The sequence below is a fragment of the Pseudorca crassidens genome, chromosome 15 (assembly GCF_039906515.1).
Source record: "Pseudorca crassidens isolate mPseCra1 chromosome 15, mPseCra1.hap1, whole genome shotgun sequence".
Taxonomy (NCBI): domain Eukaryota; kingdom Metazoa; phylum Chordata; class Mammalia; order Artiodactyla; family Delphinidae; genus Pseudorca; species Pseudorca crassidens.
The window spans coordinates 14347762-14367189 of NC_090310.1; the positions used below are offsets into that span (position 1 = coordinate 14347762).

Here is a 19428-nt window from a genome sequence, read left to right on the forward strand (position 1 = left end):
ACAATAATAGTAGGGGACTTTAACACCCCACTTACACCAATGGACAGATCATCCAAACAGAAAATAAATAAGGAAACACAAGCTTTAAATGACACGATAGACCAGATAGATTTAATTGATATTTATAGAACATTCCACCCAAAAGTGGCAGAATACACTTTCTTCTCAAGTGCACATGGAACATTCTCCAGGACAGATCACCTCTTGGGTCACAAATCAAGCCTCGGAAAATTTAAGAAAATTGAAATCGTATCAAGCATCTTTTCTAACCACAATGCTATGAGATTGGAAATCAATTACAGGAAAAAAAGTGCAAAAAACACAAATAAATGGAGGCTAAACAGTGCGCTACTAAATAACCAAGAGATCACTGAAGAAATCAAAGAAAAAATAAAAAAATACACAGAAACAAATGACAATGAAAACACTACGACCCAAAACCTATGGGATACAGCAAAAGCAGTTCTAAGAGGGAAGCTTGTAGCAATTCAATCTCACCTCAAGAAACAAGAAAATTCTCAAATAAACAATATAACCCTACACTTAAAACAACTAGAGAAAGAAGAACAAAGAAAACCCAAAGTCAGTAGAAGGAAAGAAATCATAAAAATCAGAGCAGAAATAACTGAAATAGAAATGAAGAAAACAATAGCAAAGATCAATAAAACTAAAAGCTGGTTCTTTAAGATAAACAAAATTGATAAACCATTAGCCAGACTAAGAAAAAAAGGGAGACGATGCAAATCAATAAAATTACAAATGAAAAAGGAGGAATCACAACTGACACTGCAGAAATACAAAGGATTTTAAGAGACTACTACAAACAACTATGTCAATAAAATGGACAACCACAAAAAAATGGACAAATTCTTGGAAAGGTTCAATTTTCCAAGACTGAACCAGGAAGAATTAGAAACTATAAGCAGACCTATCACAAGTAATGAAACTGAAACAATAATTAAAAATCTTCCAACAAACAAAAAAGTCCAGGAAGAGATGGCTTCACAGGCGAATTCTATCAAACATTTAGAAAAGAGCTAACACCGATCCTTCTCAAGCTCTTCCAAAAAACTGCAGAGGGAGAAACACTCCCAAATTCATTCTACAAAGTCACCATCTCCCAGATACCAAAACCAGAAAAAGATATTACAAAAAAAGAAAATTATAGGGACTTCCCTGGTGGCGCAGTGGTTTAGAATCTGCCTGCCAATACAGGGGATACGGGTTCGAGCCCTGGTCTGGGAAGATCTCACATGCCGTGGAGCAACTAAGCCCGTGCACCACAACTACTGAGCCCCCGTGCTGCAACTACTGAAGCCTATGCTCCTAGAGCCTGTGCTCTGCAACAAGAGAAGCCACCACAATGAGAAGCCTGCGCACTGCAATGAGAGTAGCCCCCACTCGCCACAACTAGAGAAAGCCCATGTGCAGCAATGAAGACCCAATGAAGCCAAAAATAAATTAATTAAAAAAAAGAAAATTATAGACCAGTATCACTGATGAACAAAGATGCAAAAATCCTGAACAAAATACTAGCAAACAGAATCCAATAACACATTAAAAGGATCATACACCATGATCAAGTGGGATTTATCCCAGGTATTCAAGGATTCTTCAATATACTCAAATCAATCAATGTGATACACCACATTAACAAATTAAGGAATAAAAAACCATATGATCATCTCAATAGATGCAGAAAAAACTTCTGACAAAATTGAACACCCATTTATTATAAAAACTCTCCAGAAAATTGGCATAGAGGGAACCTACCTCAACATAATAAAGGCCATATATGACAAACCCACAGAAAGCATCATACTCAATGAAAACTGAAAGCATTTCCACTAAGATCAGGAATAAGACAAGAATGTCCACTCTCGCCACTATTATTCAACATAGTTTTGGAAGTCCTGGCCATGGCAATCAGAGAAGAAAAAGAAATAAGAGGAATCCAAATTGGAAAAGAAGAAGTAAAACTGTCACTGTTTGTGGATGACATGATACTATACATAGAAGATCCTAAAGATGTCACCAGAAAACTACTAGAACTAATCAATGAATTCGGTAAGGTTGCAGGATACAAAATTAATGCACAGAAATCTCTGGCATTCCTATACATCAACAACAAAAAATCAGAAAGAGAAATTAAGGAAACAATCCCATTTACCATTACAACAAAAACAATAGAATACCTAGGAATAAACCTGCCTAAGGAAGCAAAAGACTTTATTCAGAAAACTATAAACACTGATGAGAGACATCAAAGACGACATAAACAGATGGAGAGATATACCATGTTCTTGGACTGGAAGAATCAATATTGTGAAAATGACTATACTACCCAAAGCAATCTACAGATTCAAGGCAATCCCTATCAAACTACCAAGGGAGGCTTCCCTGGTGGCGCAGTGGTTGAGAGTCCGCCTGCCGATGCAGGGGACACAGGTTCGTGCCCCGATCTGGGAAGATCCCATGTGCTGCGGAGCGGCTGGGCCCGCGAGCCATGGCCGCTGAGCCTGCGTGTCCGGAGCCTGTGCTCTGCAACGGGAGAGGCCACAACAATGAGAGGCCCACGTACCACAAAAAACAAAAAAAACAAAAAAAAAACACTACCAAGGGCATTCTTCACAGAATTAGAACAAAAAATTTTACAATTAGTATGGAAACACTAAAGAGCCCAAATAGCCAAAGCAATCTTGAGAAAGAAAAACGGAGTTGGAGGAATCAGCCTCCCCAACTTCAAACTATACCACAAACCTACAGTAATCAAGACAGTATGGTACTGGCACAAAAACAGAAATATAGATCAATGGTACAGGATAGAATGCCCAGAGATAAACCCACACACATACGGTCACCTAATTTATGACAAAGGAGGCAAGAACATACAATGGAGAAAAGACAGCCTCTTCAATAACTCTTACAGGAAAACATAGGAAAAACACTCTTTGACCTAAACCACAGCAAGATCTTTTCTGACCCACCTCCTAGAGTAACGGAAATAAAAACAAAAATAAACAAATGGGACTTAAAAGCTTTTGCACAGCAAAGGAAACCATAAACAAGACAAAATGACAACCCTCAGAATGGGATAAAATATTTGCAAATGAAACAACAAAGGATTAATCTCCAAAATATACAAACAGCTCATGGAGCTCAATATCAAAAAAACAAACAATCCAGTTAAAAAATGGGCCGAAGACCTTAATGTCTAAATTTCACCAAGGAAGACATACAGATAGCCAAGAGGCACATGAAAAGATACTCAACATCACTAATTATTAGAGAAATGCAAATCAAAACTACAATGAGGTATCACCTCACACCAGTCAGAATGGTTATTATCAAAAAATCTAGAAACAATAAATGCTGGAAAGGGTGTGGTGAAAAGGGAACCCTCTTGCACTGTTGGTGGGAATGTAAATTGATACAGCCACTATGGAGAACAGTATGGAGGTTCCTTAAAAAACTAAAAACAGAACTACCATATGACCCAGCAATCCCACTACTGGGCATATACCCTGAGAAAACCATAATTCAAAAAGAGTCATGTACCACAATGTTCCACTGCAGCACTATTTACAATAGCCAGGACGTGGAACCAACCTAAATGTCTATCAACAGATGAATGAATAAAGAAGATGTGGCACATATATACAATGGAATACTATTCAGCCATAAGGAGAAATGAGTTATTTGTAGTGAGGTGGATCGACCTGGAGTCTGTCATACAGAATGAAGTGAGTCAGAAAAACAAATACCATATGCTAACGCATATATATGGAATCTAAAAAAAAAAAGGCACTGATGAACCCAGTTGCAGGGCAGGAATAAAGACGTAGACTTAGAGAATGGACTTGAGGACATGGGGTGGGAGGGGGAAGCTGGGGTGAAGTGAGAGTAGCATCGACATATATACACTATCAAATGTAAAACAGTTAGCTAGTGGGAAGCAGCGGCATAGCACAGCGAGATCAGCTCGGTGCTTTGCGATGACCTAGAGGGGTGGGATAGGGAGGATGGGAGGGAGGCTCAAGAGGGAGGGGATATGGGGACGTGTGTATGCATATGGCTGATTCACCGTGGTGTACAACAGAAACTAACACAGTATTATGAAGCAATTATACTCCAATAAAGATTTTTAAAAAAACCCACTGTAGTATAGCAGAAACTAATGCAACATTGTAAATCAACTGTACTCTAATAAAAATTAAAAAAATAAAGTATTGCAAGCAATAACAGTGTTTCTTTCCAACACATTTCATTGTTTTTTCTTTTTCTTACTACTTTGACTAGAACCTTCAGTGAACTGATGACTAGAAGTGGCAACAATAGGAATCCTTGCCTCATTCCTGGCTTTAAAGCAAATGCTTCTAATGCTTCACTATTAAATATGGCATAGGTTAAAGGTTTCTGAAATTCCTCACCAGGTTAAAGTACCCTCTACTTCAAGTTTGCAAAGATAATTTCATTATAAATGTTACACTTTAATGAATGCTTTATCTGCAACCTCTGAACAATCAATTTTTCTCGTTTAATTTGTTAAAAGGAACTATGTTAATTCATTTTTTTCACGATGACTCACATTTGCATTCTTTGGATAAACTTAATCATGATCTTTTAAAACTACATTGCTGACTTATGTTTGCTAAATTTTATTCTGAATTTCCACACCTATTCACAAGTAAGATAAAAAAATTATAAGCCATTATCATTCTCTCTTTGACTGTATATACTCCTTGACTAGTATGACTAAGTCATTCTAGTACCATAAGATTAACTGAATGTGTCCACTCATCTTTTTTCTAGAACAATGTGTGTAAGATATTTGCTTCTATTTCTGGGAAGCTTGATAGACCTTGACCAAAAAACCATCTGGACTCCAAGTTTTTCTCTAGTTTTGTATTTTGGTGGGCTGTCTTAACTATTTATTCATGTTTTAAAAGTAAGTCTATGTTTTCTATTTCTAGTAAGTCAATTTTGATAAGATGTATTATTCTAGGAAATTGCCCAATTTATATATTTTTTTAAGATTTCTGGCACAGTATTATCTTGTTATTTGTTCAATTTTTACTTGTAGTCATGTTCTTTTTCATTACAGATGTTTTTGTTTTCTCCTCTCTCCTTGTAATCAGTTTTACCAGAGCTGTATTGTATTTGTGTTTTCAAAAAGCCAGTATTTGGTTTTATAGAGTATATCCAGATAACTTCTTTTTTTTTCTTTTTCAGTAATTTCTACATTTAAAAAAATTATTTTTCTCCATCTGCCTTCTTTGGGTTAACTCAGTTTGGTTTTTCTAACCTCTTCAGTTGGAATCTTATCTCGGATTTTTTTGTTCTTTTTTAATAGAAGCATTTCAAAATACAAACTTCCCTCAACATACTCCTTCTTTAGCTGCATTACTTTCCCTCACCATTAGTATCAATCTAATCCATCAGCAAATCTTGATTTTCTTTCCAAAATGCATCTCGCATCTACCCACTTTGCCCTATCTTCTTGTAAAGATGACAGAGACTGATCACTGTATCAGTCCTCTACATGTCTCTACAGCCCTATGACCTCTATATCCAAGTGCCCATTGAACATCCTTATATATTCTACAACATGTCCAAAACTGAACTAATCTGCATTCCTGCCTAATCTGACTCTTCCTCCTGTATTCCCCATCTCAATCTAGAACTTTGGAAAACATCCTAGACTACTTCTGCCCCATATCCAAGTAACTACTAAGTGCTAAAGATTCTATTTTTTTAAATAAATTTATTTATTTATATTTTTTATTTTTGTCTGCGTTGGGTCTTCGTTGCTGTGCGTGGGCTTTCTCTAGTTGCAGCGAGCAGGGGCTACTCTTTGTTGTGGTGCGTGGGCTTCTCATTGCCGTGGCTTCTCTTGTTGTGGAGCACGGGATCTAGGTGCATGGACTTCAGTAGATGTGGCTCGCAGGCTCTACAGCACAGGCTCAGTAGTTGTGGCACACGGGTTTAGTTGCTCTATGGCATATGGGATCTTCCCAGACCAGGGCTCGAACCCGTGTCCCCTGCATTGGCAGGCGGATTCTTAGCCACTGCGCCACCAGGGTAGTCCAAGATTCTATTTCTTTAACATCGCTTACTTCTGACTCTTCCATTCCACACTCCTCTGCTACTCCCCTTAGTTCAGGCCCTCATCATCTTCTTGTGCAACTATCGCTAAGAGTCTCAATTGGATCTTCCTGCTATCAGTCAAATAATCCATCTTCACATGCTGTCAAGAGTGATTTTTCCAAATGCAAATCTAATCACGTTACTGCTTAACTAGCTCAGAGCTCCAAATGACCTAGGGATAAAGTCCAAGCTCCTTGCAATGGCAGTCCACCACAAACTAGGTCTTGTCTACTTCTCAATGGTTTGACTAACTGCTTGCAATTCCCAGAACATATTAGACAATATTACAGCTTCAGGCCTTTGAGTCCACTGGTCCTCCTGACCATCACGAACCACATCTTACTACTTCAACTCCCCTCTTTCAAGGCTCAGCTGAAGGGTTACCTACTCTATGAAACTTTTCCCTCCCCCACCAGCCCCTCAGGGAGAAGTGACCACTTTCACTTTTATGCCCCCACTATACTCCAAACATTTCTCACACAGAATGAAACACCTTACTGCAGCTGCCTGTGTATACATCTATCTTCCCAACCAAGCTGTAAGCCTCTCAAGGGCAGGTATATCTTATCGTCTCTATATTATCAATATCTAGACACAAAATAGGTGATTTAAAAATGCAAGTTCATTAAATGAATGAATCAATGAATCCAGACTTAAACTAAAAAATAATCTAGAAAGCAATTTCAGCAAGGATTGCAGGATACAAGGCTAATATACAAAAGCCAACTGCTTTCCTATATACTAGCAAGGAACAAGTTGAATTTGAAACTAAAAACACAATATCATTTATATTAGCACTTCCCCCATAAAATACTTAAGTATAAATCTAACAAATGTGTACAAGATCTATATGAGGAAAACTACAAAACTCTCATGAACAAAATCAAAGAACTAAATAAATGGAGAAATACTTCATGTTCATGGATACAACAACCCAACATGTCAAGATGTTAGTTCCTCCCAACTTGCCCTACAAGTTCAACACAATCCCAATCAAAATCCCAGCACGTTATTTTGTGGATATCAACAAACTTCTTCTTAAGTTTATACGGAGAGATAAAAGAACCAGAATAGTCAATACTGAAGGAGAAGAACGAAGTAGGAGGAATGACTGTATTTGACATCAAGACTTACTATAAAGCTACAATAATCAAGACAGTGTGGTTTTGACTGGCAAAAGAACAGACATATACATCAAAGAAACAGAATAGAGAGCCCAGAAATAGACCAACATAAATATAGTCAGGTGATCTTTGACAAAGAAGCAAAAGACAAGTCTTTCAACAAATGGTGCTGGAACAACTGGACATCCACATGCAAAAAAATAAATCTAGACACAGACCTTACACTCTCAAAAAAGAACTCAAAATGGATCACAGACCTGACTGTAAAATGCAAAACTATAAAACTCCTAGAAGGTAATATTGGAGAAAACCTTGAGTTCGGTGATGACTTTTTAGATGAGGTCACCAAAGGCACCACCCATGAAAGAAGTGGTAAGCTGGACTTCATTAAAATTAAGAATTTCTGCTCTACAAAAGACAGTTAAGAGAATGAGAAAATAAGCACAGACTGGGAGCAAATATTTGCAAAAGACATCTGATAAAGGACTGTTCTCCAAAACATACAAAGAACTATTAAAACTCAACAATAAGAAAATAAATAACACATTTTAAAAATTAGCCAAAGAGCTTTAACAGACACTTAAACAAAGAAGATTTTCAGATGGCAAATAAGCATATGAAAAGATGCTCCCAAATCATATGTCATCGGGAAATGCAAATTAAAACAAGATACCATGACACACTTATTAGAAAGGCCAAAACCCAGCACACTGACAATACCAAACACTGGCAAGGATGTTGAGCAACAGGAATTCTCTATTCATTAAATAGGATTCAAATAACAAATGCTGGCAAGGATGGGAACTTCCCTGGTAGTCCAGTGGTTAAGAATCCGCCTTCCAATGTAGGGGATGCGGGTCTGATCCCTAGACGGGGAAGATCCCACATGTCGCGGGGCAACCAAGCCCGCACGCTCTAGAGCCGGCACGCCACGACCAGAGAGCCTGCGTGCCACAACTACTGAGCTCACGCGCTCTGGAGCCTGTGTGCCACAACTAGAGAGAAGCCCATGCACCACAGCAAAGAGCCAACACGCCACAGTGAAAGATCCCACGTGCCACAACTAAGACCCGATGTAGCCAAATAAATAAGAATAAAAAAAAATGCTGACAAGGATGTGGAAAAAACTGAACCCTAGTACACTGTTGGTGGGAATGTGTAAATTGGTGTAGTCACTATGGAAAACAGTATGGAAGTTCCTCAAAAAACAAAATAGAACTACCAATATGATCTAGCAATTCCACTTCTGGTATATATCTGAAGAAAATGAAAACAATAATTCAAAAAAATACATGCAACCCAATGTTCATATTAGCACTATTTACAATAGCCAGGACATGGAAGCAACATGTGTCCTAAATTTCTATCAACAGATGAACGAATAAAGAAGATATTCCATATATACAATGGAATATTACTCAGCCATAAAAAAAGAATGAATCTTGCCACTTGCAACAACATGGATGGACCTGGAAGGTATTATGCTTAGTGAAATAGACAGAGAAAGACAAATACTGTATGTTATCACTTATATGTGGAACCTGAAAAATGAAGCAAACAAATATAACAAAACAGAAACAGACTCACAGATATAGTGAACAAACTAGTGGTTACCAGTGGGGAGAGGGAAGGGGGGCGGGGCAAGATAGCAGTAGGGGGTTAAGAGGTACAAACCACTATGTATAAACAAGCTACAAAGATGTAACGTACAGCACAGGGGATACAGCCAATATTTTATAAGAACTTTAAATGGAGTATAATCTATAAAGTACTGAATCACTATGTTGTACACCTGAAACTAATATTGTATATCGACTATACTTCAATTAAAAAATAAAATAAAAAAGATTAATAGGCTTCAGAAACAAAAACATCAACAGTAAATTACAGTTCCATTTATTAAGAAAGACAACAAAATCTGAATCATATATAAAATAAATAGGAACTATTCACCAAATGGAACTACAATTATGAAACATTTAGAAAAGCAAAAAAATCTGAATTAAATTCCCTTCTAGATAAAACTAATGGTCGTTAAAACCATGTCACACTAGAATTTAAACATATATATACATATATATATCTCAACATAAATACCCACAAATTAGCAAGCAATGTCAACATAAGCCAATTTAATTAGAGAAAGTTCTAGAGGTGGCCAATTGTATTTACTCAAAAAGTAAAAGCATTTTTTTTTTTAGTAAAACTATTAAAAGTCCAAATATTTCATAAACTTAAAATTCCTTTCCACCATTTACAAGTGTTTTCAAATATGAAATTAACAAGGGCTAAACAAATGTTATTTCCCCTGCAAAGAATTACAAGAAAATTTCTGTAATCTTCTCAACAGTGAATGTCACTTTTAATTAAAAAATAAGTCAAGCTCCATGGGGAGAAGAAAAGTGGATGGAGAGAAATCACACTATCCAACCTCCATCCCCTATATTCATTCATCCCAACTCCAATTGGAGACTTTCACCAGGATAAAGATAAGAAACGACCAGGGCTGTGAAGCTGCCTCTCTGGAAAGTCTAGGGATTTAAGGTACACAGAACACGGCCAAAAGTCAATTTCACACGTGTGTGAGAGCACACGACTGAAGTCCATCGACTCAGTACCTAGAGCTCCGAGACTAGTTCAATGACAACATTAAACATCAGGTTGCAATTCAAGTAAGCAAAAGGCAGTACTAAGATTATCCTAGAGTTAATTCAAGCAACCCACAAGTTAGGAGATCCTAAAAAGGGGAGGGGAGGCTATTACAAACTTTCTAGAGACCAACCTGGCCATACATACCAAGAGCACTAACACTTAGCGCACTCTTACTTCTGTGATTCTGCCTCTAAAAAGTTCACCTGAGAAGACACCCACTGCTGAAAACAAAGACTTAACTACTAAGATAGTTATCTCAGGAGTGTATAAAATAGTAAAAACTGGAAAACTAGATATCCAACAATAGTAGGGAAATGGTTCAAGTATAATATATCATCAGTAGGAAAACTATGTAGCTGTTAAAAAACACAGGACCTAAAATATACAAAATGAGGCTATTTCAGGTTTTTAATGTATGAGAGCTACACAAGCACTCACATGGCAAAAAAATACATAACGTACCTTCAAATGTAAACAGGGATGGTTATCTCTAGCTGGTGAGATTACATATGTCTTTTCTTTTTTTAACGTTTCCATCATGAATATGTATTTCCTCTGCAGTAATTTCTAACAATAAAATTTATAAATAATCTGCCATTGATCCTGCTGGCCTTGTGGCCCAAATAAAACTTCATTAAATCTTAATTCCATTCATTTTCTTCATTAATAAAGACAATATACAGGGGAAAAAAAAAAAGAGTGATTTCTTAAACCCACCTAGAAAAAAAACAAAACAAAACAGGACAGTCCTTTAATACGTCCTGGTGCTAAAGAAAGGCAAAGCTTAACTTGCAGTGATTTGTACTTGGATCTGTGAGAAACCAAAAATAAAATGAGAAAGAACACTGACTAGACTCCTCCAGATAACCCAGCGCTGCACGCTCCCGGGTCAGGAGGTGCACACAGCTTCTCCAGACAAGCGCAGGTGCCCCCATTAGGGCAGATGTTGCGAGGGTGTGGGGGTAACCACGAGCCAAAAGGGTGCCTAGGACGGGGAGGGGTCCTGCAAGGCAGCGGAGAAGAGTTTCAAGAAGGAAGAGGTATCAGCCAAATATTGCTGGGAAGTGACCAAGTGTGAGGAGTACAAAGAAAGGGTCTCTAGGCCCCTCTGTGCTATAAAAAGTACTCAGGTGAAACTGTGCTTGCCTAATCACAGTTCTCCACCTGGCAAGATCACCGGTGGCCTCCGAAACCTCACTCTGGCAGGGGGCGGAAGTCAGACAGTAAGGAGATGATAACAGGGAAGGGGAAACAGAGGCAACAGCGGAACATCACTGGTTCAAATGGGAGGCAGGAGGGACAGTGGGGTCACGAGAAGTGAGGAAACAAACATATCTGTAAGCAGAAAAGAAGCCAGTAAAAGAGGAAGGCCTCCCAAGGGACCAGTGAAGGCAGAAATGTATAATTTTGCAACTTGATTATAATATTTTATTAGAAAGGAAGTAAATTAACATTCATTATGCCAGATACATGAGTCCTTCGTGTGTCTCTCTCCCTCTCTCCAGAGCCCACAAACTTTAAAGTGTACCACATGGTGACCTGTCTAAGTTTAAAACTAGAATCTCTGGACAGGATGGGGATTCCACATTCCCAGATGATATTTCCTAAATAGTTCCTAACTTATTTTAAGATACACTAAACCACTACTTGTGACCCAGATGAAAAAGTTCACTTCACATGAACAACAAAACCACCATTCATCTTATTAAACTGGATTTTCCACCTTAGACTAAATGAGAAATTCCTTAAAGCTCTCCTATAAAGTCATGCCCTTTTCAAAGTTCTGAAGAGACTAGGAGTCAGAGAAGTGGTAGAAGAACACCACAGGGGGACTGAGAGGGGAGGATGAGAGAGGCAAGCTTCCTCTAATACCCACTGCAGGAAATACACTGGTCTTGTGCTAAGAGAGAATAGTAGGAACTCACCTTGATGTGGGAGAGGCCCATTTTGAATGTAAGAATTAAAGTAGCATTTCTCAAATGTCCTGTGATGTTTGAGATGTTCAAAGGGCTTTAAGGCTGGGACTGTAAACTCTGAGCCTAATAAAGAACGTTAATGGATGCGATGCCGGATTATCCAAGACTCAGCAGAGATGAGGACACGGGCTGGTATCAGAGAGACCCTGGGCGATCTCAACACCCAACTATCCAGCACTGAGGAGAAACCACCCTCCCTCCCCCACCACACAGCGAATGTAGATGGAAAAGACCCTCAAAGAGGCAAACGCGGAGCAACAAAGTCGAAAGAGAACTTCAAGTCTCCACTAAGGTCGCAATGCTAAAGCCAAAGTATGGGTCACACCGAGGGCCACACCACCTTCTGGCTTCCGGGACCTCACTCTCCTGGCCACCCTCTCACTTGTCTGGCCACATTTCCTTCTCACTATTCTTCAAAAGTTGGGGCTCCCCGTGGGCTCCGGCTGGGCCTCTGCTCAAGGTGGACACACTCATTCTCAGCTTCCTGTCAATTTCACCCACCCCCTCACTCCAGATGGAAACATCTACCTACCCAACACTCCACGCAGATGACCCACAGGCTCCTGAACCATCAAGGCCAAAACTCATCCAATATCCCCAAATCAGCTCCTCCTTATAAAGAAAAACAGAGCTTTCTACCCAGGGACCCCGGCACCCATTCTGGACTCTCTCTCCTACAACTGAACAGTTACCCATCACCAGCCCTGTCACGCCCATCGCTGCAGTGTCTCTCAACAGCAGCTTTTGCTCCAGCCCACGGCCTCCTTCAGCCAAACTGAACCCCAAATGTGTCCTGCTCCCATGCCCTCTCATCTCCGTGACACCGTTTCTGCACCCTCCTACCTCGGGCAGGGCCTGGCACTGGGAAGGTGCTTACCAGTAATGTCTTACATTACCGCCCACTTTTGTGAACGAGGCACGCTGTTCTAAGAGTTCTGCACATGTTTCATATGGTCCTCACAACATCTGCATTTTAGAGATGAGCAAATTCAGGCATAAGGAAGTTACCTAAGCTGCCCAAGGTCCTAAGCGAACCTGGATTCAAATGCAGTTGGCCTCCAGAGCCCGTGCATTAACCACTAAGTGCTCTACTGCCTCCCAGTAAACGTTATTAGTCTAAATAAAGAGTCGACCCCATCAAATGAGATAAACACTGAAAAGCATCCATACAATTTTGTAATTAAAATATCAATAGTGATGTAAGCAGAAACCTCTCTCATTAGGGGCTAAGAAAAGAGTATCATTTTTAATAGCCACCATTTAAAATGTGCTGTGGGCCAGGCCCCATGCCAAGTGCTTTACATACGTCATATGTTCTAATCCTCACAACACTAAGTAGATATTACTATCCTCATTTTACCGAAGAGGAAACTGAGTCAAAAGAGGTTAAGTAATTTATACAAGGTTATACTACAAAAAAGTGGCAGTAAGTAATTAAGACTCTGACTTAATTCATCTGACCCCAAGCTGGGCCATCAATCACAATACCAGGACTGATAAGTAGGTTTCAAGTCCAATGCCAGACAGGAAAAAAAGATTCACATGCCATGGACAGTGTATTTTAGTCACCGACTTCAAGAGAAGCACAACTAAAATGGATTTTTCTGAGGTTACCTTATTTCCCATCTCTTCAGTAAGGCAACTCCCACCTCAGCACCCTCATCAGGGTATAAAGCAAAGACAAGTGGAATCTCCTGCCAATGGTTTCTTGTTTGTTAATCGAATACAACTCACAGTGCAGAGAGACTTTCAAAAACTTGTTTCACTCAACAAGTTTAAATGATCAGAAGAGAAATTATGACAGAAAGCATAAAGTTTTAGTTGCTAAACGTGCATTTTAGGCAACATCGGTACTCAAAGACGAGAGGAAAAGGAACAACATGGGCAGATAATAATTTCACGGACTCATTTCCATGAAATTTGGACTTATTTCCAAAATTCAGACTTTGGCTGTATTTCTACTCACTTACAACTAATTAATACATCGCTCCATTTTCAAAATCATGATATAAAATCGCGGGAACTTCCAACATGCTCCCTCTCTCCTTTTAACAAATAAGTTCATCTTAGTCCCGAAATTGAAAGAAATTTATCTCTTTTTTGTTAATTTTTTTTAAATTGCTGACCTACTTAAAAACCAAATTAAAAGTATCCCCATATTAAGATGTAATGATCTGGGGTTTAATTAACAGATACTTAAGAAAACAAATCATGAGTGATGACAAGATTAAACGAACACTAAAAGCTCAATATGAAACTATAACATCCAAACTCAGTGTAAAGACTGGGAGATGTTCTGAAAACAGCATTTTTAAACAAACAGCACAAAAGTCCAAATGACAAATGACAGCGCTTTGCAAACTATCATCACCAAACATTGTTCTATAGTCCCCAGGACTACACTTAGGTATATAATTATACACAGAACGAGCTGTAGACCTCTGGTCAAATTTATTTTCTGTATGGAAAAGATAATTTAAGGATTTCTATGTTTATCAGAAGAACTCCACGGAAATTCCATTTGCTAAAAACCCCATCTTTCCTCCATTTCTTTTTTCATTTTAATTGGAATGTCGTGGTGAAAAAAAAATTTTAATTCTAAAGCCCTCTTACATGGCAATATTATTTGACAAAAACATCCCATAGATCTGCCATGCCTATTAGGACCACCCTTTCTCAGACATTTGTCTATAACAAGGAGGAGACAGAGCAGTGGGTAGAGAGGGAAGAAGAGTCAAAAAGAAGCATGGAAAAGTTAACACGGTCCTGAGCACGTTTAGAGAAAAGCTAGAGTTGAGGCCAGCGTGGTCCTAGGACTAATCATAATGTTCCAGGGTGATTACATGGCATCCCGTTTTAACAGCTTCAAAGGTTCTTCAACAACTGAGTAATAGAAACAAACAGCATCTCTGTGAAGCGAACTAGATGTCATTAAAAACCCTCAGGAGACGGCTAAGAGCCTGCCATTTGACACTTGGCTGCAGCCAGAGTAGCAGAGATGGTACTAGAGCTGCGCTCCTGCACACTAAACACAGGCACTGAAACAAATTGCACACAGCAAATTTAATTTCCTGATTGTTAACACCAGACAGGAATTACAATCAGCCTCTTTTTCATTGTCTTTAAAGTAAGTTAAGCACTGCTTTGTGTCATTGGCTGTTTAACAGAACAAGACAAACTCACCAAATGAAAACAATTCTCTAGAACCCAGAAATCCACCAGAAGCCAGATTAGGTAGCACGTGTTTTCTGTCTTAGAAAAGCACTTAACCCTTAACCAGCTGCCTCTGTCAATACTTCCAGGCATCTACTGCCCAGTTCCTAAGTGCCCTTCCACCAACTGGCCCGAGCTTTTTCACTTCCCAGCTAATTCTGAATGACCCAAATCCTCCCAATCCTTCGAGGTCCACCTCAAAAGTTACTTCCTTTATGAAGCCTTTTCTGATCCTAATCAGAAGAAAATCCTTAATAGCTGGTCCCTCCATATGACACTTAAGTCCTGCCACATCTTACAGCCTACTGCCTTCTCTAATTAAGTTCCCTGCGGGCAGAAACTGTATTTGCACTTACGTGTGTCTCACTTCCCTGCAGTAGCTACAGCTATGGCCCCAAAAAGCAGGTGCGCTCAATCAGCATCTGTGACCTTAGTACCCAGAGGCCAGTGGCAGCCATGATTCCAGTCCATCTCAATTAGGTCACAGAAATTCTTCCCGGACCTTTACTAGTAAGTCAACCCACTGCCTCCTTACTCCCAGAGAGTAAATAGGCTTGGAGTCATGAAGTATGACTGCACAACAGGTCCATATCCTTTGAGAATCCTGAAATGAAATGAGGGAGCAGGAAGGTGCGCACACCAGCAAGCACTGATGGAGCATTCATCTACACATGGGATACAAACGCTCAGATTCCAAGCTGACCAAAACGAGGGCTATAGGGACAAACCAACAGTCATCACCAACCCTGGAGTTCTGCCTCCCGCCACCTCCCAGAGCGGGCTCACCTGACACAGGAAAGTAGCAATTCAGGAGCTTTCCTGCTTTCAAGCAGACCGCAAAGAAGCTCATCATTCAACACTCTGCCAAGGCTGTCATCTGCTAGTTGAGAATTAAACTACAGACGTCGGATTTTTCAACAAAGGCCCCCTCACCAGCTGTCCACCGGTTATGGTGTTTGCACAATTCAAAACAGCACAACAGGCGTAGATTTATTCCGGGTGGTGCCTATCAAGGGAAGTACAACTACGTGCCGCTACATTATCTTGACGCCACACAATTTAGTTTATTAAAATATGAGTGAAGATGATAATCCACCCCACCTCTGGAAACTTAGCAAGCTTGACACAAAAAATACCACTATTTCATTTCAAGTGTCGGCACATACGCAAGTCTCTCCCTCCCATCTTCTTTCTGAGATATGTATCCTTTGCAAACGGAGGAGTAACGCAAACACAACCCAAACTCAAAAACGGCAAACTACCAACACGTTCCCAGTGCCAAACCCAAATTATCCAGGCCTCTGCTCCAGACGTGAGAAGCCCCACCATCTTGAGGGCGGCCAGGGAACTCCGGCTCCGGGGACGCGAGTGGACAAACACCAGTGGCGGGCGACCAGGCCGAGGCCACAGAGCAGGCCAGACCCGGGCCAACTCCCACCGGCGGCTGGGGCAGGGGCTGGAGCCCGAGACGTGAGGAAGAAACCCGGCCAGCTCGTCCCCTCCCGGCCACGGGTCAGCCGCGGCCGAGCCCCAACCCCGGGCCGCCCGCCCCGGCTCACCCCGCCCCGGTGGGCAGCGGCGCGCCCCGGGCCCGGCCGGGCCAGCTGCTCGCCGGACGCCCGCGGCCGCTCGGAGCTCACTCGCAGCGGCGCGCGGCGGGCCCGGGGCCGCTCGGTACCATCCTCCCCGCCGCGCCGGGGGCAGCGACCGGCTCCGCGGGGCCGACGCGAAGACCAGAAGCCAGTCGGGCTCGCGCCGCCGCGACACGGGTTGGTGTCCGGGTCCGGCAGTCGTAGTTTCCGGGTAGAAAAAAACACCACCGCCAACACCACCTTAACCCCCGACACCTGGCGTCCGACGGCGGCGCGGCCGGGACAAGACTCCTCAGTCGCGGGTGGCGGAGACCACGCCTCCTGGCTGGGTCACGTGAGGGGGCTTGCGCGTGAGTACGTGGGCTGCGTGCGTGCGGGCGTTGAGAGCGGGACGTCGTTTTGTGTGTCTTTGTGAGTGGAATGTTGTGAGAGTGTGCGTGCGTGGTGCACGTTTGTGGATGTGTGTGTCAGTGTGTATCATGTACAAAGCCGTGGCTGGTGCACATACGTGGATCTCTGAATCTGTGCGCGAGTTTAGTGTCTGGTGTGAGTGCAAGATGTGTGCGTGTGTGTCTGTGTGTTTCTCTGCTCCTGTATTAATCACTGCTGATGAAAGTATCGCTTGGTACAATCAAAATTATGAAATAATTTTGTAAAATGATTTAAAATAATTTTGTAAAATAAATTTGGCATTGTCCAGTAAACTTGAAGATACACATCATCTCTGGAGAATATGTGTGACCCTGGAGAAACACTTGCGTATATGCACAAGTAAACCAAATAATGTTGATAGCGTCACTATTTGTACACACGAAGAACTGAGGGGAAAAAAAAACGCCCATACAGTCAAATGTAAACCTAGACTTAGGTATATTCATAAATAATCAAATACAAAAGAGCTGTGAAAATAACTGAAAACAGCTGACACACAAGGGGGCGCAACCTCAGGGAGCAAATCAAAAAAGGATTCATTGCAGCATAATTCCATTATATAAAATTCCAAAACATGCTAATCTCATGGACATATTGTTTAGAGATGCATACATAATTGGTAGAACTCTGACAAGCACCATGAGAAAAGATGCACAAACTTCATGTTAAGTGTTAAAATGATGGAATTGGGGAGGGGCACACAGGGCACTTCAAAGGTAAGGGAAATGTTCCCTATCTTAAAAAGTCTCATGGGTACACAGCTATTTAATGAATTTAAGTTACTGTTTATATTTTATGTGTAAGTTAAAATTTTAATTTTGTATCTACTAGATAGCTAAGAAAAACAAAAAACGGGGAGGAGGGATAAATTGGGAGATTGGGATCGACATATACACACTACTATATATAAAACAGGGGCTTCCCTGGTGGTGCAGTCGTTGAGAGTCCACCTGCCGATGCAGGTGACACGGGTTCGTGCCCCGGTCCGGGAAGATCCCACATGCCGCAGAGCGGCTAGGCCCATGAGCCATGGCCGCTGAGCCTGCGCATCTGGAGCCTGTGCTCCACAATGGGAGAGGCCACAGTCTCTCTCTCTCCCTCTCTCTCTCTCTCTCTCTCTCTCTCTCTCTCTCTCTCTCTATATATATATATATATATACTAGGCTTTACGGGCCGTGGGGTCTCTCTTGTAACTGTTCATCTCTGCCATGCAGCATGAAAGCAACAGAATGAATGGGAGTGGCTGTGTTCTAATAAAACTTTATTTACAAAAGCAGGTGGTGGGCCAGATTTGGCTGCCGGCCATATTTTCTGACCCCTGCTTTAGGCTGTGAGAAACTCAAGGCTGCATCCCATGGTCGACTGGAAATTTATGGTTGAAAGTGACAAATTCTCTTAAAACATGAATCAAATATTACAGCTTGAAATGCTGTAATCCTAATTGCCTAATAACTAAGAACCTTCAGCCATGTCCCACTTAAAAAATTCTCTCCTCTTCAACTTTTCTCTAATAAAAACTCTTCAAATCTCATTATCTTCCTGAAGCCCAAGGTCTAAAGCACCAATGCCTACCATCCTCGCCCTTCTCAGTTCTCTGGGGAGAGTTGGTATAAAACGGTGCTTTGAAGTGGGAACTCTGCGGGTGTAAAACGGGGTGGCTGCTATGAAAAACAGTATGGTGGTTCCAAAGAATTAAAAAGAGACCCACCATGTAATCCAGCACTTCTGGGTATACATATTAAAAAAATAGAATCAGGATACTGAAGAGATATCTGCACTGCCGTGTTCACTGCAGTACTATTCACAATCGCTGAGATGTGGAAACAACCTAAATGTCCACCGACAAATGAATGAATAAAGAAAATGTGTATACAAACGATGGAATGCTACTCAGCCTTAAAAAAATAAGGAAATTCTGTGCAAGCTATTATATATAAAACAGATAAACTACAAGGTCCTACTATATAGCCCGAGGAACTATATTCAATATCCTGTGATAAACCATAATGGAAAAGAATATGAAAAAGAATGTATATATATATATATATGTATGTATTACTGAATCGCTTTGCTGTATAGTAGAAATTAACACAACACTGTAAATCAACTATACTTCAATAAAATAAATTAAAAATTAAAAAATATTTTTTTTAAAAAAGGGAAGTTCTGCAATATGGGACATGGATGGACCTTAAGGACATTATGCTAAATGAAATAAGCCAGACACAAAAAGACATGTACTGCCTGATTCTACCTCCAGGTGGTACCTAAAAGAGCCAAATTCATAAAATC

The 19428-nt window shown here is 40.7% G+C and overlaps 1 protein-coding gene across 4 annotated transcripts in view; it reads right to left on the minus strand.

The window, feature by feature from the left end:
• TMEM248 (transmembrane protein 248) overlaps window positions 1-17072 on the minus strand; it is a 32220-nt gene extending 15148 nt beyond the window's left edge. Inside the window, exon 1 of one of the 4 annotated variants that reach the window (XM_067705977.1) lies at window positions 16960-17072. The gene's annotated coding sequence lies outside the window, so the exon portion shown is untranslated. Of the gene's footprint in view, window positions 1-15898; window positions 16362-16671; window positions 16923-16959 lie in introns of those variants that run through there. The other 3 variants (XM_067705976.1, XM_067705978.1, XM_067705979.1) reach the window with 3 other exon arrangements.
• Window positions 17073-19428: the final 2356 nt, after the last annotated feature.